The sequence below is a fragment of the Pan paniscus genome, chromosome 18, assembly GCF_029289425.2.
Source record: "Pan paniscus chromosome 18, NHGRI_mPanPan1-v2.0_pri, whole genome shotgun sequence".
NCBI lineage: Eukaryota > Metazoa > Chordata > Mammalia > Primates > Hominidae > Pan > Pan paniscus.
In genome coordinates this window covers 4,152,403-4,175,251 of record NC_073267.2, presented here as the reverse complement: position 1 = coordinate 4,175,251, position 22,849 = coordinate 4,152,403, and the positions used below count along the sequence as shown (strand labels likewise).

At 46.6% G+C, this 22,849-nt stretch overlaps 1 protein-coding gene across 9 annotated transcripts in view; it reads right to left on the bottom strand.

Annotated features, from left to right (window-relative positions):
- The window catches only part of DNASE1 (deoxyribonuclease 1), a 54,447-nt gene that overhangs the window by 15,810 nt on the left and 15,788 nt on the right, over positions 1-22,849 (bottom strand). For 5 of the 9 annotated variants that reach the window (XM_055100765.2, XM_063598310.1, XM_055100769.2 and 2 more), the window contains exons 2-3: positions 8,960-9,481; positions 7,196-7,326 (exon numbers count right to left, since the gene is read on the bottom strand). The gene's annotated coding sequence lies outside the window, so the exon portion shown is untranslated. Of the gene's footprint in view, positions 1-7,181; positions 7,327-8,959; positions 9,482-22,849 lie in introns of all 9 variants that reach the window. The other 4 variants (XM_055100763.2, XM_063598309.1, XM_014341646.4 and 1 more) reach the window with 1 other exon arrangement.

Below are 22,849 nucleotides of genomic sequence, written 5' to 3'. Positions count from 1 at the left end.
CGATGCTAGAGTAAGACACTACTGGGTGATGATTTCAAAGTCTGAGCTGCAGGTAAAATCTAAAAGGACATACGTAATAACAAATGTTTTCTAATTTAAAAGACATATAGTAAATATCCATGAATTAACTCACACAACCTACTTACAAACAAAACTAGAATAAACACAACTTGTAGGAACCAACTCCGGTTGATTTCGCCACTTAGCGGGAGCAAGTTCTCAGGCGGGTCATTTTATTTAAGGATGACTTGAAATTTTACAAGACCACCTTAGCTCCCACATACGAAAACTCTTTAAGAATTTTTTTTTTTATCAACTAGAAGTTGGGGAAAACACACTGAGAAATAAAATGATACAGCTCCTCACACATTTGAAGGCCCATATCATGCCTAAATTTCTACCGATTTAACTTAAGAAGCTCCTCGCCCTGAGAGATTCCTTTATCCCACAACACTTGACTCAGATGGGGCAGAGGGTCCCAAGACACTACCCAGGCCACAAGATAAAAAACACAACCTGTCTCCTCCGGCACCACTGTTAGGGATTTCTTTTGGCTTACTATTAAAATAATTATTGAACCTTAATCAAGGGTGCTCTCAACTGAGAAAGTGTGAAGCTTCTGATCTGACATAATGCATATGCCTGAGTTAGATTTCCTACTTTACTGAATATAACTTCTTTTCTATCCTTCATCATTCACCACTGCTTCAACGTTCTGTCACAAAGAAATTCTCAGTTCTACAAATTGCTACTGAAAAGAATAATTGCAACAGATTAAACATATCACTGTGTTTCAACACATAAGTTCATGTTGGCATAAAATAATTATCAGCCACCTTAGGGGGATGCTAGGAACTCAACTTGTTCTTCTGCAAAAAGGCAAATAAAGTCAAAGGATCAAGGCGGTATTCTGCCTTTCCTATGCAAAAAGGACTGCCCAGTAACCCATAGCTCGAGAAGGCTCTCTTTAGATAGGTGGACTCCAGCTAATACACGAGGAAGGAATGCTAGACCTGAAAGTCACCATTTTGCCATCCCTAATCTCAGCCCTGATGTAGTGGCTGCTAACATCACAAAAGACAGCCTCTGTCCCTTCTAATCCAAGACCACACACAGCAGCACTTAGGAGAGTTCTTGCCAAAACAATCTTGAATCTGATCAAACCTCTAGATCTAAATGAGAGCTTAAAGCAAATACAAGGACAGAGGCTCATGTTCAACAGCACCACGGGGACACGGTACGACCCAGACTGGGAAATCATAGACGGCAAAGGACAGGCTCATCAATAGATTTCAAAATGAAAAGAAGAAGAGAGGCAGAACTCATAGGTTAAAAAAAGTTCACATTTTGAGATGGATGATAAATGATAATAAAACTTGAGATATATCCATAAACAAAATGTATGGACCTTACTTAGATCCTATAAAACATCCAATCTTTTATTCATGCAAACAGACATTTGTGTAACAAATTACATAAGAGGCAATCACGGAAAGCAGAACACTGACCCACAACTGGGAAGTATTAATAGTAAACTCTTGAGTTTGTAATGGCTCTTATTGGTCCTTATGTTTTGTTTTTAAAGAAATTATTTTAGGAACAGGGTCTCACTACGTTGTCTAGGCTGGAGTGCAGTGGCGCGATCTTGGCTCTGCACTGCAGCCTGCCTCTGGGGTTCACGCGAGCTTCGCCTCTGGGGTTCACACCATTCTCTGCAAGCTTCACCTCTGGGGTTCATGCCATTCTCCTGCCTCAGCCTCCTGAGTAGATGGGACTACAGGCGCCCGCCACCACGCCCGGCTAATTTTTTGTGTTTTTAGTAGAGACGGGATTTCACCATGTTAGCCAGGATGGTCTCGATCTCCTGACCTTGTGTTCCGCCCGTCTCAGCCTCCCAAAGTGCTGGGATTACAGGCGTGAGCCACCGCGCCCGGCCACTGCAGTGGCTTTTCACAGGCACAATTGTAGTGCACTGCAGCCTGGGCTGAAGGGATCCTCCTGCCTCAGCCTCCTGCCATGTGCCATCACACCTGGTTTTGTTTTGTTTCTTTTGAGACAGGTTCTTGCTCTGTTGCCCATGCTGGAGTACAGTGGTGCCATCTTGGCTCACTGCAACCTCCGGCCTCCCAAGTTTGAGCAATTCTTCTGCCTCAAGCCTCCCTAGTAGCTGGGATTACGGATGTGCGCCACCATGCCTGGCTAATTTTTGTATTTTCAGTAAAGACGGGGTTTCGCCATGTTGGCCAGGCTGGTCCCAAACTCCTGGCCTCAAGTGATCTGCCCGCCTCAGCCTTCCAAAGTGCTAGGATTATAGGTGTGAGCCACTGCGCCCAGCCACACCTGGCTAATTAAAAAAAAAAAAAAATTTTGTTCTTTTTTGGTAGAGATGGGGTGGGGATCTAACTGTGCTGCCCAGGCTGCTTTCCAACTCCTGGGTTCAAGTGATTCTCCTGCCTTGGCTTCCCAAAGTGCTGGGATTACAGGTGTGAGCTATAACACCTGGCCTTATATTTTACAGTCACATACTATTAATAAAATATTGAAAGATGAAGTGGTACAGTACCTGGGATTTGCTTCAAAATGCCAGCCCTGAGGCTGGGTAATGAGTACATGAAGATGTGTAATACTAGTCTCTAGTTTTGAATATGTTGAAATTTTCTGGCTGCGTGTGGTGCCTCATGCCTGTAATCCCAGCACTTTGGGAGGCCACAGTGGGAGGACTGCTAGAGCTTAGAAGTTCAAAACCAGTCTAGGTAACATGGCAAGAACCTGTCTCTACAAAAAATTAAAAAGTTAGCCAGGCATGGAAGCACACATCTGTGGTCCCAGCTACTCAGGAGGCTGAGGTAGGAGGATTGCGTGAGCCTGGAAGGTGAAAGCTGTAATGGGCCATGACTGCACCACTGCACTCCAGCCTGGGTGACAGAGCTACTAGACCTTGTCTCAAAAAGAAAAAAAAAAAAAAAAAAAATCCCACGATTAGTTTTTACAATTCTACAAATCAAAAGCTTCTTAAGCAATACTGCTAGATGTGATGCAACATCCAAAAATAAGGTAACCATTAGTTAATGTTAAAAATGAAACCACACACAAAAAATTAAATGCCCAGGTTTCCATCTTAGAAACACCGTCTGGTCACGCCTGCTCAGGAAACACTCCCCTGCTGTCCTCTGAAGCCAGGGCTTTGTCTCACACTTCAGCCGTGGCTGGGACATCTCCCCTCAGACAGGTCTGATGGGCATCAGGCATCATAAACTTGCTGCAGCCACAATGGCCCCAGATTACTTCCTTGGCCTTCCCTGCTCATGTCTATGGTGCCACCACCATCCAGGTGCTAGAATACCTGAGATCATCCTAGGTCCCGCCCCCCTCGGCCCCGCCCGCACCATGCACCCTGAGCCTGCACGTCCTCCAGATTCTGCAGCCTCCACACCACCCGTCATCACCGCCTCTCCCTTTGGCTGCCCTGCTTCCAGGTACATGTCCCAGCCGTCCCCACAGCTCTCAGAACATCTCGCAAAGTAATTTAGATCTCTTTACTCCCCTACTTAAAATCTGTCACCAGTTTCTCATTGTCCCTAACACGAAATCCAATGCTTTCCATGACCTATGTGATTCTAAGCTCTGAGCCTTCCGCTCTGCCTGCAGAGCTGGGGCCTTCTTGTCATTCCAGTTTCAGCTTAAATGTCACCTTTTCAGACGACATCCTCTCCCCACCCAACCCCTACACCCGCCATGGCCCCAGGTTCATCTCTGCTGGCCCATATGACTCATTTGCTCTGGTGTGTTTACTCAGGCACCTGTTTACCCTCGTTTATGGCCGGCTTATTTATGGCTGGCTTCCAGGAACACAAGGTTCAGAAAGCGGTGGCCAAGAAAGTAGTGGTCTTTCTTGCCCATGAAAATATTACTGGAGCAGAGGAGGCGCTCCACAGCCAGCCACTGGACACAGCTGAGCCACAAGCCCACCTCCTACCCAGCAGCTCCAGGCTCCAGGCTCCCCGCAGACCCCCCCCAGAGAAAAACCTTGAGAACCCAGCACAGTGGACACTGCAGGGCATCCAGGTGGCACTTGGACACTCTGGGCACTGGGCTTGAGCTGACAGGAAGCTCCCAGGGGTGCAGTGGCTCCCACAGCCCTACAAGACCTACCTGCCCTCGGCTGGCTCTACTCGGGTTCTTTCTCTCCTCTCCCTTGGGAGGTGTTTGCTGGCCCCAGGGACAGAGCATCTTAGAGGACAAAGGGCTACTATCCTGTACTAAGGTAAAAGGCCAGTGTCTTTGCCGTGACAATGTTTTAACCCCATGTCCCACAACCTGAGCAGGATGCAGTCATCACAGCCCAGTGCACTGCCCTTGGTCTGCGCCCCAGCCTGGTTGCGCCATCCCTCATAAATTAATTTCTGTTCATAATAAAGAAAGCATTAACCCAGGATGGGAAATTTCTCAGAACACCACACATCAGAATCACAAAGACTCGCAACAGCTGCCCAGTCACGCTCAGCAGGCAGCAGACCGCCCCTTCCCCACCCTGGCCTGCTACGGAAGGTCAGCACTCGCCTTCTGCCTTCCACGAGGTGTGGGCCTGAACCACAGCATGTTGGCTCAGCCTCCGCCGGCTGCCCCGTCCCTCCCCACACGCTCCCAGTGCTGCCGCTTTCTGCATTCTGCTTTGAGGAGAGATGCAAATGAAAAGAAGTTTGTCTAAAAAGCCACTTTCTCACCAGGGAGGTTAACACACCCGCAGCCTGAGTCCCTGAGGACAATGAGAACTCATGTTCCCAATGAGGATTTAAACAAAGCCACAAGGCGAACTGCAGCTGGACTCCAGTGTGCTGATGTTTCCAACAAGGGTCGCAATGAAAAGTAATCCCCCAACTCCCCAATTCCGAAGCCACCTCGGTCTCTCCCAAGTACAAAGGCCTTCTCAGCAGGGCCCCCTCCCTGGCCAAGGCTAGGGGGCCACAGAAAGGAAAAGGGAGGGCGCCCTCAGGGTCCAGGAAAAGGACACACAGTGTAAAGTGGGCTGGTTGTGGTGGTATTTGCAAGGGATTTTCTTTTTACTTTTTTTTTTCTTTTAAAGAAATGAGACAGGGTCTCTCACTCTGTCACCCAGGCTGGAGTGCAGTGAGTGGCACAATCTTGGCTCACTGGAGCGTCCCAGGCTCAAGTGATCATCCTGCCTCAACCTCCCAAGAAGCTGGGACCACAGGCATGCGCCACCAGGCCTGGCTAATTTTTTGTATTTTTTGTAGAGATGGAGTTTTGCCATGTTGCCCAGGCTGGTCTCGAACTCCTAAGCCCAACTGATCCGCCTGCCTTGGCCTCCCAAAGTGCTGGGATTACAGGCATGAGCCACCATGCCAAGCCCCACTACGTATTTTCTATTGACCTTTCTTCTAGAGCACTAATCCTTTTTTCAGCTGATTCCAATCTGCTGGTAAATACACCTACTGGATTTTTTCTTTCTTTTTTTTTTTTGAGATGGAGTCTCGCTGTGTCGCCCAGGCTGGAGTGCAGTGGCACATTCATAGCTCACTGCAGCCTCCACCTCAGTGGAGGTGCTAGCAATACTCCCTCCTCAGTCTCTCAAGTAGCTGGGACCACAGGCATGTGCCACCATCCCCGGCTAATTTTCTAAAGTCTTTATGTTTTTGAGACCCAGTATCACTCTGTTGCCCAGGCTGGAGTGCAGGGGTGCAATCTTGGCTCACTGCAACCTCTGCCTCCCAGATTCAAGCGATTATCCTGCCTCAGCATCCTGAGTAGCTGGGATTACAGGTACCCACCATCATGCCTGGCTAATTTTTGTATTTTTAGTAGAGAGAAGGTTTTACCATGTTGGCCAGGCTGGTCTTGGACCCCTGACCTCAAGTGGTCTGCCTGCCTTGGCCTCCCAAGGTGCTGCGATTACAGGTGTCAGCCACTGCACCCGGCCTAATTTTAAAAAATTTTTAGTAGAGACAAGGTCTTGCTATGTTGCCCAGGCTGGTCTCAAACTCTTCACCTCAGCCTCCCAAAGTGCTGGGATTACAGGTGTGAGCTACTGCACCTGGCTGAATTTTAAATTTCAGTTATTGTGCTTTTCTGTTTTAGAACTTCCATTATATTTTTTATGAATTCTCATTCTATGAAACAATCCATCATCTTATCGCTATTATTTAAAATAGCTGTGCTTGGCCGGGCACGATGGCTGACGCCTATAATGCCAGCACTTTGGGAGGCCGAGGTGGGCAAATCACATCCTGGCTAACATGGTGAAACCCCATCTCTAATAAAAATACAAAAAAATTAGCCAGGCGTGATGGCGGGCGCCTGTAGTCCCAGCTATTGGGAGGCTGAGGCAGGAGAATGGCGTGAACCCGGATGGCAGAGCTTGCAGTGAGCCGAGATCGCGCCACTGCACTCCAGCCTGGGCCACAGAGCGAGACTCCATCTCAAAATAAATAAATAAATAAAATAAAAAAATAAAAAATAAAACAGATGTGATTAACATACTAAAGTCCATGTCCAAAAACCGTATCTCAGTCTCCTGTGGGTCCGTCACCTTTCTTCCCCTGGTCCCCTTTCCCAGTGTACCTGGTTGCCTTCAACTGAGTGTCAGGGACTGTGCGTGACAGAAGGGCGGAGGGTCTGGACATGTCCCCCGACAGGGACAGCTCACCTGCTCCGCTCCGTGGTGGGCAGCAGTGAGACAGTGAATCAGGAACTCCACCCACACTAAGCTCCTCTGCAGTCTTTGGAAAGAACAGCCCAGCTGTGGCTTGTCCCGGCGAGGCAGGGTTGGTCCCAGATGAGAGCCTGGGATATTTCTTAGGGCCCTGCACCTGATAGGCCCCAACCTATTCCCTAACTCCACGAAACTGCCAAAAATCCCACTCTGCTTTTCAGCCACTTTCTGCTCCTCTGCCCTAAGCAGCTTCATCAGCAAATGGCTAGAGAGACCAGTGCCTAATGTCCGTCTCTCTTCTCTGGCTCCTTCGCTCAGGGGTCTTGGTCCCTCAGGTCCAGCCGCCTCGGCAGCCCCGAGCCCCTATCTTGGTCTCCCAGCCCCGGGATATTTCCTGCAGCTCTCTGGCTCCTCTGCCTCTCAGCAGCCGCCCATGCCCAGCTTCTCAGCATCCTGCCCAGCCGGTGCCCCAGGGAGAAGAGCCTGTGCGGGAGCAGGAAGTGGGGCTCACCTCCCCAAGCTTGCCTGTGTTGTGCTGCTGGGCGGCTCTCCAGGCCTTCAAGCTGGGGCCTTCTGAACAGTGGCCGGCTCCTCGGGTCCTGGGCAGGAGTGCTTCGCCTTGAGCTCTTCCACACCAGACGCAGAGCCTGCGGGACCTGGAATGAGTCATTGAAAAGGGGAGGGGCTGAGGACACGGACTGATAACCAGCCAGGCTGGTCCAACTAGCATGGCCACAAGGACAGCTTCCAGCCACAGATGTCCCATCCAGAGATGTGCCCGACAATGAGAGTGCCCCAGGGACACAAGGCCGTTTCCCTCTGCCCAGCCAAGCGTCCTCTAGGACAGAAGACCTCTGCATCCTCATTCCTCTATTCCTCTATTCCTCACCACGAATCACATGTCACTCACACTGTAGTTACCCTCTTCTGTTAGATGCAAGCCCCACGAGAGCTGGGCTCAGCCGGCAGCACCGAGAGCAGGGCCTGGGCCGTGGCAGGTGCTCACGGAGAACATGCTGGATGAAAGGTGTGTCAGAGGGGGGCCTTCTGCTCTGGAGCCACAGTTTAAGAGCTCCACTCTCTCCAGCTGCTGGTTGCCCCTACTCAGTGTGAGCCCAACCAAGGCCTCTCTGAGGAAGGAGGGAGGGGACAGGCTTCTGTCCCATTTGGACTCTTCAGCCTCCACATCCCATGGCCTAGCAGGATGGTGGAGTAACCACGGGTGACACAGGAGTGCCCAAGGATGGCTCCTAATGGGAGGGCATGGCAGTCTGTGGACTAAGGCAGCTGTCACAGCAGTGCTCAGAAGATGCTGCTGCCAGATAGCAGAGAACTCAGAACCATTCCACACAAAGAGGCCCCAAGCAAAAGGCTGAGAGCTGTTGGGCAACAGATCCTGAGGGGCTGACGTGGGCCTGTCTCCACGGCCAGGAGGGGCTCCCACCCCGAGCCCAGCAGGAACTTTGTGCTAGTCTGCACTAGTCCACAGTCCTGGGGCCACTGCCAGTGCCATGACGCAGCCCCCACGACACAGCCGCCACCATGGCTATAGCCAGACCCTCGGGTCTGAGGCCAAGGCCAAGGCAGTGCTGTATTTCTTCCAACTCTGCCCACTCCTTTCCTGGGTGGGACGGCTGGGAAGGCTGGTTCCACAGTTCTCCCCAGATCCCTGTGAGCCACTGGTCCCCAGCCCCTGCTCTCCTTCCAGCCCCCAGGCTCCCTGAGGCAATGTGGGCCTCCCAGTGGGCAGCCCCACCCAGGGTGTGGGAGGCCATGGGCCCCAAGCTCCCCTGGGGACTTCTCCCACTGCCCTACCCTCAGGAAGCCATGAGCTGTCACCTTCTCTGTAACCAAATTCTTCTCTGGGGGCCGGGACACGTGCAGAAAGCACTTTGTGTTTTCTCAGGGCACCTGTGGGGCTGAACTGCATGGAGAAGCCATTTCACAGGGAAGGAGTCACACAAAAGAGGCCTTCCCGCAGGGATGGCCTCCAGGACAGATGCTGCCCAAGCCTGTGGTCGGTGGAAGATGCTGTCCCTCACCCTGCCCCAGACTCCCCACCAGCCACTGAGGGGCTCCCCAGAGGGCCTGCCTGTGCTGGGCCCTTGAGCGGGGGCAGACAGAGGCGCTGCCTCCATTCTCCCTCCAAGGTCCCAGCCCTGTGAACAGGAAAGCACCCCAGGAGGAGAGCAGGCAAGGCGTCTACAAGCCTCAGCCTCCCCAGGAATCGCAGGGCTCTGGGGAGCGGCACTGGTTCTCACCTCTCACCACGTAAATGCGTCCACTCACCTTGCCAAGGCGGCTTCCTAAGCTCCTCCCCTGTGGCCCACATGGAGGGGTGGCTGCTGGTCAGGGCCACGCCCCCCACAGCGTGGAGCTACAGCAGGGCCATGCTGGCCACCACTAGCCACCCCGCCACAGCTGCAGCTGTGGATGGGGCCTCACGCAGGAGCGCAACAGCACCTGGGGGCTGGGGATGAGTCTAGCTTGGTGCTGATCCACCCAAATCCAGAGTGACCACATCCGAGTGGCCCTGTTGGGCCTGCTCCCCACTGTCCAAAGTCCACTGGAGTCACGGTGGAGCCATCGAGACAGGACAGTGGCTCTGCCCTTGCGAGCTCATGGGTGACGGGCTCCTGTCCTCGCTTGAGCCCATGAGGAGGTGCTGATCTTCGGAGGTGCCTGGGCCCAGGAGTGACAGCCACAGGAAGCTAGTGACATGCAACTTGCTGGGGAGGCCACTACCCAGGCTGGCGCTGCACCACTCAGCAAGCTTTTGCCGTCTTGCTGTTCCCATTCATATTGTGGTCACTAAAAAAAGGAAAAGGGGAGTGTTACTCATGCCCATCAGCTCACCCAGCACCACCTATTCTGAAACTTCAGCAAACTCCTGACAGGCTGTTTTGTTTGTTCTCTGTTTATATACTCATGTAGGATGCAGCAACAGGGAACCCTGAACACCTGGAAAACTGGACAACATACTTTTGCCTTCAGTTGGTGGAAAACAGTGCAGGACAGTGATTCCAAGATAAGGGAGACAAGAGAGCACATCCTATGACTGCACCAATTACAGCCAGGAGGCGGGTTCCAGGCTGCAGCGCAGGCAGGGAAACTCAGCCGGAACCTGCAGTCTTTCTGAGTTGGGAAGACAGAGTTCAGAGCTCAGGGAGGCCAAGGCTGCTGCTATTTGCAGGGCAGAGTCCTGGGGAGGAGGCAGCTGCAGAGGTAGAGCCAGGATCTGCAGAGGGTCTCCTGGAGTCTTTAGCTGAAAACAGATCTGTGCCTGGGTGAGAAAAACTATATGAGAAGGCCCAGGAAAGAATCCTGAGGAAGTAGCAAACAAAACAATCCCCAGAGTTCACACAGGGAATATTTTGTGTTCCCACAAGCCACTGTGGAGAGATCTCCTAATTCATGGGGTATTGGGTAGACTCCACAGAAGGGCATCAGCCTTAGTAATAGAACTAAGTCAACTGCAGACTAAAGCAGCATTGGACCCACTGAAAAGTTCAGAAGTCTCTAAAGGATCGCTGCTTCCAAGGGACTTAACTGCATTCCAGACCCAAACCCAACATTGTTCAAAGGAATTCAACAAAATTCACCAGCCAATAATTTATTTCATTTTTTGCAGAGACAGGGTCTCACTATGTTGCCCAGGCTGGTCTTGAACTCCTGAGCTCAAATGATCCACCTGCCTCAGCCTCCCAAAGTGCTGGGATTACAGGCATGAGCCACCACACCTGGCCTAGCCAACAATTTGAAATTCACAATATTCAGCATCCAATTTAAAAAATAACCAGGCCTATCAGTCAGGGTCCCACCAGGGGACAGAAACCACACGGTAGCTTAAACAAGGGAAGTTTAGCATAAGAATTATTAACTATTTACAGGGAGTTGACTAAGAGGGAACAAAAGAGAAATCTACAGAACATCCTAGAGTAAAGGGAGGTAACTAAGGGAAGGATTCAGACCTAGGAGAGGGTGTGATCAAAAGTACGCACTAGATGATGACGTTGACTGGGCTGTCCCAGGACAAAGCTAAGGGCCAAGAACCACTTGCGAGGACGCTAACACAGTGAGCTGGAAGGCTGCTTGAGGAGTGCTGGAAAGCTGGGGGGTTGGTGTGGGGGTGCTGTTGAACTCACCAGAAAGCTGCCAGGCGGCTAGCTGGGGTGCTATGGGACCTGCCTGAAAGCTGCCTGAGCACCCTATATGTCCCACATACCAGCTCATGTCACAGACAGGTGTAAGCAAAGCACAAAGAACCAAGAAATGCCCTTTCCTCTCAACGCTTTCCACTGACAAAGACCAGCATGGGGCAAGGGAGAAATGTTCCAGTATCACAAGTGGCAATGAAGGGTGGATTTAGAGTTGAGACGCAATAAACTGATAACTGCTATAACAGACATGCAAGAAAGAGAGGAAAATATGACCTATAACCATACACAGTCAATAGAAACTGACCTAGAAACGACAGAGATAAAGGAACTAGCAGACAAGGACAATAGTTCGGCATATATTTAAGAAGGTAAAGGGAAACATGAGCATGATGAGTACATGGAAGATACAGAAAGATCCAAATGGAACTTCCAGAGACAGTAAAAACAATACCTGAAATGAAAAGATGCACTGGATGGGATTAACATCAAATAAACACTGAAAGAGAAAAGATCCATGAATTTGAAGACATAGCAATTGCAACTACTCAAATAAGGCAGAGAGAAAAAAATTATTGGACACTATCAAGCTGTCTAATGTGCACATAATTGGAAGTCCTAGAAGAAAAAGAAAGAGGAGACAGAAATATTTGAAGAAATAAGCAAAATTTCCCAAATATGATGAAAACTATCAATTCACACATCCAAGAAAGTCAATAAAACCCAAACAGAGGCTGGGCGTGGTGGCTCACGCCTGTAATCCCAGCACTTTGGGAGGCCGAGGCAGGCGGATCACGAGGTCAGGAGAACGAGACCATCCTGGCTAACACGGTGAAACACCGTCTCTACTAAAAAATACAAAAAATTAGCTGAGTGTGGTGGCGGGCGCCTGTAGTCCCAGCTACTCGGGAGGCTGAGGCAGGAGAATGGAGTGAACCCTGGAGGCGGAGCTTGCAGTGAGCCGAGATTGCGCCACTGTACTCCAGCCTGGGCGATGGAGCGAGACTCCGCCTCAAAAAAAAGAAAAACCCAAACAAAATAAACCTGAAGAAAACTGCACCAAGACACATCATAATCAACTTGTAGAAAACCAGTGTTAAATTAAAAAGTCTTAAAAGCAGTTAAGCTAAAAAGCATATTATGTACTGATAAATATAGGTAAGAATGACATGATACTTCTGCTGTAAGCGGAAAGACAAAGAAGTAACATCTTTAAAGTACTGGGAAAAAAAACCACACACACACACACACACACACACACACTCACAAAAACCGGTCAACTGGAATTATTTTTATCTACCAAAAATATCATTAAAAAATGAAGGCAAAGGACTTTCATTCTTCAGTCAGGCATGTCAGGAGCTTAGAAGTTGTCACTACCATCCTTACAAGAAAAAACACTGAACTGGCAAACAACCCCTTTTAGCTGCATCAGAGAACTGAAGTTACAGGGCAAATGACTGCCCCCGACACTGGAGACAGGTCAACAGGTTGAAGTGGAGCTTACCTGAGCAGGAGCCCAGGAGTGGAAACGAGGGTAGGAAAATTTACACAGCAATTCATGAACTGCTGGAGACTCAATGTGGACTTTACCTCCATGAGCCCTACCAGGTTCTCACAGTCAAGATCAGAGAAAGATCCTCTCATACTTCTGGCGGGGGAGGGGGAAAGCAGCCATGTGGACTATGTCTAGAGCTTTCTGTTCTTAACAAGGCCTGTCCTCAAAGGAAACTATTTTACAACAGCCTAACTTAATTAGGTTTTATAAGATCCTCATCAGCCTAAGGGAAAGGTTGACCCAACTTAAGCACCCCTAAGCCTTCCACAGGAAGGAAAGAAAGGGCCCAACTCCAGCCCCCTCTCCCTTCCTGTTTCACCTAAGGAGGCAAAAACCCCAAACTGAGAAGTGCTGGTAAAAGTCACAGGCCAGGGGCACAGGCTCACAAAAAGACTGAGACCTAGTCACAGGACTTAGGACACTTCCCCTCCTTCCCACCACGTAAATAGGGCTCCTATATAATAACAAGAGAATAGAACGGAAAAACCTGCGTATCTCAGACTTTATTTAAGAAGTCTCTACGGAAACCCAAGGAAGGAAAAACAGACACAGGAGGAAATTTTAGTTCTGACACCTATAGTTACAGCAAACAGTAGACAGAGCCTAACGCCTAGCCAGATAAACTAAAAAACTCACACCAAAGGCTGATTTTCCTCAGTTACTTCCTTTTCTTTTTTTTTTCTTTTTTTTTTTTTTTTGAGATGGAGTCTCATTCTGTCACCCAGGCTGGAGTGCACTGGCTCAATCTCTACTCACTGCAACCTCTGCCTCCTGGGTTCAAGCGATTCTCCTGCCTCAGCCTCCCAAGTAGCTGGGATTACAGGCGCCTGCCACCATGCCCAGCTAACTTTTGTATTTTTAGTAGAGACAGGCTTTCGCCATGTTGATCAGGCTGGTCTCGAAATCCTGACCTCAAGTGATCAGCCTGCGTTGGCCTCCCAAAGTGCTGAGATTACAGGCATGAGCCACTGTGCCTGGCCTATTTTTTTTTCTTTTTTTCCCCAGACAGAGTCTCACTCTGTTGCCCAGGCTGGAGTACTGTGGCATGATCTTGGCTCACTGCAACCTGCACCTCCTGGGTTCAAGCAATTCTCGTGCCTCAGCCTCCTGAGTAGCTGGGATTACAGGCGTGTGCCACCATGCCCAGCTAGTTTTTCTATTTTTAGTAGAGATGGGGTCTCTACGTTGCCCAGGCTGGTCTTGAACTCCTGGGCTCAAGCGATCCTCCCCGCTCAGCCTCCCAAAGTGTTGGGATTACAGGCGTGAGCCACCATGCCCGGCCTCCTCAGTTCCTTTTAACAAGTACATCAAGTCCGGTTTTCAACAAAAAAATTACAAGGTATACTACGATTAAAAAGCAGACTTTGAAGAGATATAGCAAGCATCAAAACCAGACTCAGAAATAGCAGAGATGTTAGAATTATCACAGCTAACAACTCTGATTTAAAACAACTATGATTAATATGCTAAGGGCTCTAACGGAAAAAGTAGATGATATGCTAAAACAGATGGGTAATTTCAGCAGAGATAAAGACTCAAAGAATCAAAAGGAAATGCTAGAAACAAACAAAAAAAACTGTAAGAAAAGTGAAGAATGCCTTTGATGGATTCATCGATTAGATACAGTCAAAGGAAAGAATCAATGAGCTTGAAAAAAAATGTCAGTAGCAACTTCCCAAACTGAAACGCAGAGAGAAAAGAATGAACAAGATGGAACAGAATATCCAAGAACTGTGGGACAATTAGAAAGGCATAAATATGCATAATGGGAATCCAGAAGATGATGACAGGCAGAAATGAGCAGAAAAAATATCTGAAACAATAATGAACAGAGAATTTTCCAAAACTGATGACAGATGCCAAACACAGATCTGGGGAGCTCACAGAATACCAGGTAGGATAAATAGCAAAAACCAAAAACAGAACAAAACTACATGTAAGCATACAATAAACTACAGAAAATCAAAGAGAAAGAGAAAATCTTGAGAGAAGCCACAGGGAAATAAATTCCTTTCCTATAAAGGAGTAAGGATAAGAATTACATCAGACTTCTTTGAGAAATTATTCAAGGAAAAACAGTAGAGGGAATATTTATAGTGTTGTAAGGAAAAAAAAAACCCTACTAACCTAAAAATCTGTATCCAGTAAAATTACCCTTCAAAAGAGAAGAGACTTTCTCAGAAGAATAAAAATTAACAGAATCTGTCATCAGTAGACCTGCCTTGCAAAAAATATTAAGAAGTGTTTGAGAAAGAAGGAAAATAATACAGGTCAGAAATAAAGACCTATAAAGGAAGAGCATTAGAGAATAAATAAGTGAAGGCAAAATATTTTACTTTTCTTACTCCTTTTTTTTTGAGACAGAGTCTGGCTCTGTCACCCAGGCTGGGGTGCAATGGTGCGATCTTGGCTCACTGCAACCTCTGCCTCCCAGGTTCAAGCAATTCTCCTGCCTCAGCCTCCTGAGTAGCTGGGATTATAGGCACACGCCACCACGCACAGCTAATTTTTTTATTTTTAGTAGAGATGGGGTTTCACCATGTTGGCAAAGGCTGGTCTTGAACTCCTGACCTCAAGCGATCCATCTGCCTCAGCCTCCCAAAGTGCTGGGATTACAGGCAAGAGCCACCACGCCCGGTCTACTTTTCTTATTTTTAACTGATAACAGTTTGTTCAAGGTAATAACAACAACAGCTAGGCATGGTGGTGCATGCCTCTAGACCCAGTTACTCAAGAGGCTGAGGCAGGCTAGCTTTAGTCCAGGAGTTCTGGGCTATTTGGACTGAGTGTCTGCACTAAGTTTGGCATCAAAATGGTGACCTCCCCTCCTTAAGGACCACCAGGTTGCCTAAGGAGGGGTGAATAAGCCCAGGTCAGAAATGAAGCAGGTCAAAACTCCTGTACTGATCGTAATGGGATTGCACTTGTGAATAGCCACTGCACTCTAGCCTGGGCCACATAGTAACACTCTGACTCTATTATTAATATTTTTAAAAGCTGGGTACAATGGCTCACACCTGTTAATCCCAACACTTTGGGAGGCTGAGGCGGGAGGACTTCTTAAGACCAGGAGTTCAAGATCAGCCTGGGCAACAGAGCAAGACCCTGTCTCTACTAGAAATTAAAAAAAAAAATTATCTAGGCATGGTGGTGCACACCTGTCGTCTCAGCTACTTGAGGGGCTGAAGAAGGAGGATCATTTGAGCCCTGGAGTTCAAGGGTGTGGTGTGCTATGATCGCACCACTATATTCCAGCCTGGACGACAGACCAAGACCCTGTCTCGGCCAGGCGCAGTGGCTCATGCCTGTAATCCCAGCACTTTGGGAGGGTGAGGTGGGCAGATCACGAGGTCAGGAGTTCGAGACCAGCCTGGCTAATAGACTGAAACCCCATCTCTACTAAAACTACAAAAAATGAGCCGGGCATGGTGGCGGGCACCTGTAGTCCCAGCTACTCAGGAGGCTGAGGCAGGAGAATGGCGCGAACCTGGGAGGTGGAGCTTCCAGTGAGCCCAGATTGCGCCACTGCACTCCAAGCCTGGGTGACAGAGCAAAACTCCGTCTCAAAAAACAAACAAACAAACAAACAAACAAACAAAAAAACCCTGTCTCGACAACAAAAACAAAAACAAACCTGCAAAATGTATTCAATGATTGGGTCAATAATCATCCTTACTGTCCCTTATGATATTGCTGTCAATAATTTCACTTATGGCCGGGTGCGGTGGTTCACGCCTGTAATCCCAGCACTTTGGGAGGCCGAGACGGGCGGATCACGAGGTCAGGAGATCGAGACCATCCTGGTTAACATGGTAAAACCCCGCCTCTACTAAAAATACAAAAAAAATTAGCCGGGCGTGGTGGTGGGCACCTGTAGCCCCAGCTACTTGGGAGGCTGAGGTAGGAGAATGGTGTGAATCCGGAATCCAGAGCTTGCAGTGAGCCGAGATCGAGCCACCGCACTTCAGCCTGGGCGACAGAGCGAGACTCCGTCTTAAAAAAATAATAATAAAAATAATAATTTCACTTTTGAATAAGTGAAATTAATGACAGCAATATCATAAGGGACAGTAAGGATGAACTGAGAATACTCTGTTAGAGGGAACTTGTACAACCCATGAAGTGGCATAGCATCAGGTGAAAGTGGAATTGGATTAGTTGTAACTGTAAATACTAAACTCAAGGGCAAAGACTTTTTTTTTTTTTTTTTCTCTTGAGATGGAGTCTCGCTCTTGTCAACCAGGCTAGAGTGCAATGGCGCCATCTCGGCTCACTGCAACCTCCACCTCTCGGGTTCAAGCCATTCTCCTGCCTCAGCCTCCCGAGTAGCTGGGATTACAGGCGTCCACCACCACGCCCGGCTAATTTTTTGTATTTTTAGTAGAGATGGGGTTTCACCATGTTAGCAAGGCTGGTCTCAAACTCCTGACCTCAGGTGATCCACCCACCTTGGCCTCCCAAAGTGCTGGGATTACAGGCATGGGCCACTGCGCCCAGCCAAGACTTTTTAAAAGTATATAATAAGAAGCATAATTGGCATGCTAAGAGAGGAAAAAATGTAATCATATAAAATGTTCAATTAAAGCCAGAGAAAGCAGAAAAAGAGTGGAAGACCAAAATAAAAAGAAAAGGGAAGAATAAAAGCAACAGAAAACAGTAATAAATATGGCAGATATTAATCTAACTGTACCAATAATCACTTTAAATGTCAATGTTCTAAATACATCAAATAAGAAATAGAGAATGTCAGAATATATTCAAAAATAAGACCCAAGCATGTGTTGGGTCAAAAATGAACAGAAATAAAGACTTTCTCAGAAGAACAAAAATTAAGGGAATTTGTCATCAGTAAATCCACCTTGCAAAAAATGTTAAAAGAAGACCCAGGAAACTCACTTTAAATATAAAAACACAGGTAGATTACAATTAAAGAGATGAGGCTGGGCACGGTTGCTCACTCCTGTAATACCAGCACTTTGGGAGTCTGAGGCGGGCGGATCACCTGAGGTCAGGATTTCAAGACCAGCCTGGACAACATGGTAAAACCCCGTCTTTACTAAAAATACAAAAATTACCCAGGCATGGTGGCAGATGCCTGTAATCTCAGCTACTTAGGAGGCTGAGGCAGGAGAATTGCTTGAACCCAGGAGATGGAGGTTGCAGGGAGCTGAGATCAAGCTACTGCACTCCAGCCTGGGCAACAAGAGTGAAACTCTTGTCTTTAAAAAAAAAAAAAAAAAAAGAGAAAAAATTAAAGAGATGGAAAAAGACATACCAGGAATCAAAAAGAAAGTCCCAGTAGCTATACTAATTTCAGGCAGAGCAGACTTCAGAGCAAGGAAAATTATCAGGGGTAGAAAAAGGACATTACAAAATTATAAAGGAGTATTTCTCTAAGATGAGCTAACAAACCTTATGTGTATACGCCTAACAACAGAGCATCAAAATCGTCAAAGCAAAAACTAAGAACTGCAAGGAAAAGCAGATGAATTCACTATTATAGTTGGAAACTTCAACATCAATCTATCAAAGTGGACAGATCCAGCAGGCAGAAAATCAGTAAGGACATAATGAACTCAACAGCACCATCAAGCAACCGGACAGAATTGACATCTATAGAGCACTTCATCCAACAGCAGCAGGATACACATTCCTCTAAAGCTCACATGGAACATTCACCAAGATAGATCACATTCGGGTCCATAAAACACACCTTAGCAGACTAATGCATTTAAACAATTATGAGTTTATGTTTTGGGACACACAGTATATAATAATGTAATTTTGTGACAACTGAAAGGGGTGGAGATGAAGCTATAAAGAAGCAGAATTTTTGCATGTTACTGAAATTACGCTGCTATAAATTCAAATTACAATGTTACACAAAATAAAATGAGAAAATAGTTACACGTTACTACAAAAAGAAAAAAGAAAACCTACAAAACTCCAGCTAAACACGAAAGAAGACACTAATGCAGGTAATTAAAGATTTTAAAATCCATGGCCGGGTACAGTGGCTCATGCCTGTAATCTCAGCACTTTGGGAGGCCGAAGTGGGTGGATCACCTGAGATCAGGAGTTCAAGACCAGCGTGGCCAACATGGCAAAACCCCATCTCTACTAAAAACACAAAAATTAGCCGGGCATGGTAGTGCGTGCTTATAATCCCACTACTAGGGGGCTGACGCAGGACGATCCCTTGAACCTGGGAGGTGGAGGTTGCAGTGACCTGAGATCATGCCACTGCACTCCAGCCTGGGCAACAGAGCGAGACTCCGTCTCAATCTAAAAACAAAACAAAACAAAACAAAAAAACCTATAAGGTGGCTGGGCACAGTGGCTCACACCTGTAATCTCAGCACTTTGGGAGGCCGAGGCAGGTGGATCACCTGAGGTTAGTAGTTCGAGACCAGCCTGACCAATATGGTGAAACCCTTTCTCTACTAAAAATACAAAAATTAGCTGGGTGTGGTGAGGGGCACTTGTAGTCCCAGCTACTAGGGAGGCTGAGGCAGGAAAATTCCTTGAATTTGGGAGGCAGAGGTTGGTTGCAGTGAGTCAAGATTGCCACTGCACTCCAGCCTGGGCAACAGACCAAGACTCTGTCTCAAAAACAAAACAAACAAAAAACCCCAAAAAATTAGCTGGGTGTGATGGCATGCGCCTGTAGTCCCAGCTACTTGGGAAGCTGAGGCAGGAGAATCGCTTGAACTCAGGAGGCGGAGGTTGCAGTGAGCCAAGATTGCACCACTGCACTCCAGCCTGGGTGACAGCAAAACTCCATCTCTAAAAAAATAAATAAATAAAATCCTATAAGGTATATAGAAAAGAAACAGCAAAATGACATAAGTCTTTCCTGATCAGTAACTAAGTGTAAATTGATTAAACTCTCCAATCAGAAGACAGAGATTAGCAACGTGGAAAAAAACTACATTACCCAATTATATGCCATCTATAAGAAGCTTACTTTTTTATTTTTACTTTTATTTTTAGAGAGACAGGGTCTCTCTATGTTGCTCAGGCTAGATTTGAACTCCTGGGCTTAAGCAATCCTCCTGCCTCATCCTCCCAAGTAACTGGGACTACAAAAAAGAATCACTTTAGATCCAAAGACACAACTAGATTGAAAGTCAAAGGATGGAAAAACATATTCCATGCAAACAGTAACCAAAAGAGAGCAGGGCTCTATTACTATAAGACAAAAGAGACTTTAAATTTAAAAAAAAGATTAAAAAAGGACATTATATAAAGGTTCAATACAGCAAGAAGATAAAATTATAAACAGATTACAACTAATAACAGACCATCAAAATATATAAAGCAAAACTGACAGAATTGAAGGGAGAAATAGCCAGAAACAGTGGCTCATGCCCGTAATCCCAGACTTTGGGAGACTGAGGTGGGCAGATGTCTGAGCTTTGGAGTTCAAGGCCAACCTGGGCAACATGGAGAAAACCTGTCTCTACAAAAAAGTACAAAAATTAGCCAGGTGTGGTGGCGTGTGCCTGTGGTCCCAGCTACTTGGGGCGCCAAGGTGGGAAGATCGTTTTGAGCCTGGGAGGTCGAGGCTGCAGCGAGCTGTGATCACGCAACTGCACTCCATCCAGTCTGGGTAACAAAGTGAGACCCCGTCTCAAAAACAACAACAACAAAAACAACAAAAAACAAAACAACAACAACACACACACACACACACACACACACACAACAAAAAACAAACAAGGGCTGGGCGTGGTGGCTCACGCCTGCAAGCCAGCACTTTGGGAGGCCGAGGTGGGCAGATCACCTGAGGTTAAGATTTTGAGACCAGTCTGGCCAACATGGTAAAACCTCATCTCCACTAAAATAAAAATACAAAAATTAGCCGCGCATGGTGGCGGGTGCCTGTAGCCCCAGCTACTTGGGAGGCTGAAGCAGGAGAATCGCTTGAACCCGGGAAGCGGAGGTTGCAGTGAGCCAAGACTGTGCCACTACACTCCAGCCTGGACAACAGAGCAAGACTCTGTTTTAAAAACAAAAAAACAAATTAAAAAATCCCTACCAAGACTAAATCACAAACAGAAAATCTGAAGAGACCTGTAACTAGTAAGCAGATTTAATCAGTAATCAAAAATCTCCTAAGAAAAGTCCTGGACCTGAAGGCTTCACTGATTAATTCTACCAAACATTTAAACAACAACTAGTAGTACCAACCCTTCTCAAAACTTTTCCAAAAAAGTGGAGAGTAAGAAATACTTCCTAAATCATTCTAACAGGCCAGTATTACCCTCATATCAGAACCAGGCATTCAATAAAAGAAAACCACAGACTAATATCCCTTATGCACAATGATGCAAAACTCCTCTACAAATACTAGCAAACTGAATTCAGTAGCATTTTAGAAGGATTATACACCACAAACAAGTGGGATTTATTCCTGAAATGCATGGATGGTCCAACCTACAAAATTCAATGTAACATACCACATTAATGGAATAATGGGAAACATATCACATCATCTCAATTGCTGCAGCAAAGGCATGTGACAAAACGTAACACCCTCTCAAAATGAAAACATTCAACAAACTAAACGTACAAGGGAAATATCTCAACATAAAGCCATATTTGAAAAACCTACATTGTTAAACCCGAGAAAGCTTATTACAATTTTTTTTTTTTTTTTTTTTTTTTTTTTTTTTTGAGACTTAGTCTTGCTCTGTCGCCCAGGCTGGAGTGCAGTGGCGCAATCTCGGCTCACTGCAACCTCCGCCTCCAGGGTTTAAGCAATTCTTCTGCCTCAGCTTCCCAAGTAGCTGGGATTACAGGCACCCACCATCACACCCGGCAAATGTTTGTATTTTTAGTAGAGACGGGGTTTCACTATGTTGGCCAGGCTAGTCTCAAACTCCTGACCTCAAGTGATCTGCCCGCCTCGGCTTCCCAAAGTGCTGGGATTACAGGCGTGAGCCACTGCGCCCAGCCTAAAAGTTTTTAAAGAAAAAAAAAAACAGAGCCAGGCACGGTGTCTCACGCCTGTAATCCCAGCATTTTGGGAAGCTGAGGCGGGCGGATCACGAGGTCAGGAGATCGAGGCCATCCTGGCTAACACGGTGAAACCCCGTCTCTACTAAAAATACAAAAAAATTAGCCGGGCGTGGTGGCGGGCGCCTATAGTCCCAGCTATTCGGGAGCCTGAGGCAGGAGAATGGCGTGAGCCCGGGAGGCGGAGGTTTGCAATGAGCCGAGATTGCGCCACTGCACTCCAGCCTGGGCGACACAGCGAGATTCCATCTCAAAAAAAAAAAGAAAGAAAAAAACAGAAATGCATATTGAATGAACATCATACTCAATAGTGAATGACTAAAAAATTTTCTTCTAAGATGAGAACATTCACCTTTACCACTACTATTTAACCTAGTACTGGAAGTTCTAGCCATAGCAATTAAGAAAAAAATATATATCCAAATTGGAAAGAAAGAAGTAAAATTAATTCACAGATTTAATATGATATGTAAAAAACTAGGCCTAAACATTACACACAAAAAATAATTACAATAACAGAATCAGCAAAGCAGCAGGATACAAAGTCAGCACACAAAAATCATTTGCATTTCTATATACTATCACTGAACAATTTGAAAAGGAAATTATAAAAACAATTCCACTTACAATAGCATTAAAAAGAATAAAATACCTAGGAATTTTAACTAAGGAGGTAAAAGATTCATACAATGAAAACTATAAAACATTGCTGAAAGAAATTAATGAAGATATAAGTAAGGAAAAACATCACACTTTCATGGGTTGGACGATATTGTTAAGACAAGATATCTTAATATTGTTAAGATGTCAATACTCCCAAAAGTGAGCTACTGATTCATATGTAAACTGAAGCAAAATCCCAATGACTTTTTTTTTTTTTTTTTTTTGCAGAAATAGAAAATACATGCTGAAATTCATATGGAATCTCCACGGACCCCAGATAGCCAACACCATGTTGAAAAAGAAAAACAGATTCAGGATTCACACTTCCTGATTTCAAAACTTACTAACAAACTGCAGTAATCACAACAATGTGGTACTGGCAGGAAGACAGACATACAGACTATTGGAATAGAGTTGACAGCCCAGAAATAAATCCTGGCATATATGGTCAAATGATTTTGACAAGGATGCCAAGACCATTCAACGGGGAAAAGATAGTCTTTTTAATAAATGTTGCTGAGAAAACTGGATATCCACATGCAAAAGAACATGGATATCATATCAAAGGCATAGGAAACAAAAGAAAACACAGACAAGCCAGGTGCACTGGCTCATATAACACTTTGGGAGACTGAGGTGGAAGGATCACTTGAGCCCAGGAGTTCCAGACCAGCCTGAGCAACATAGTGAGGCCTTGTCTCTATAAAAAAATAAAAAATAAAATTACCCAGCCATGGTGGCACACACGTATAGTCCCATACTTGGGAGGCTTAGGTGGGA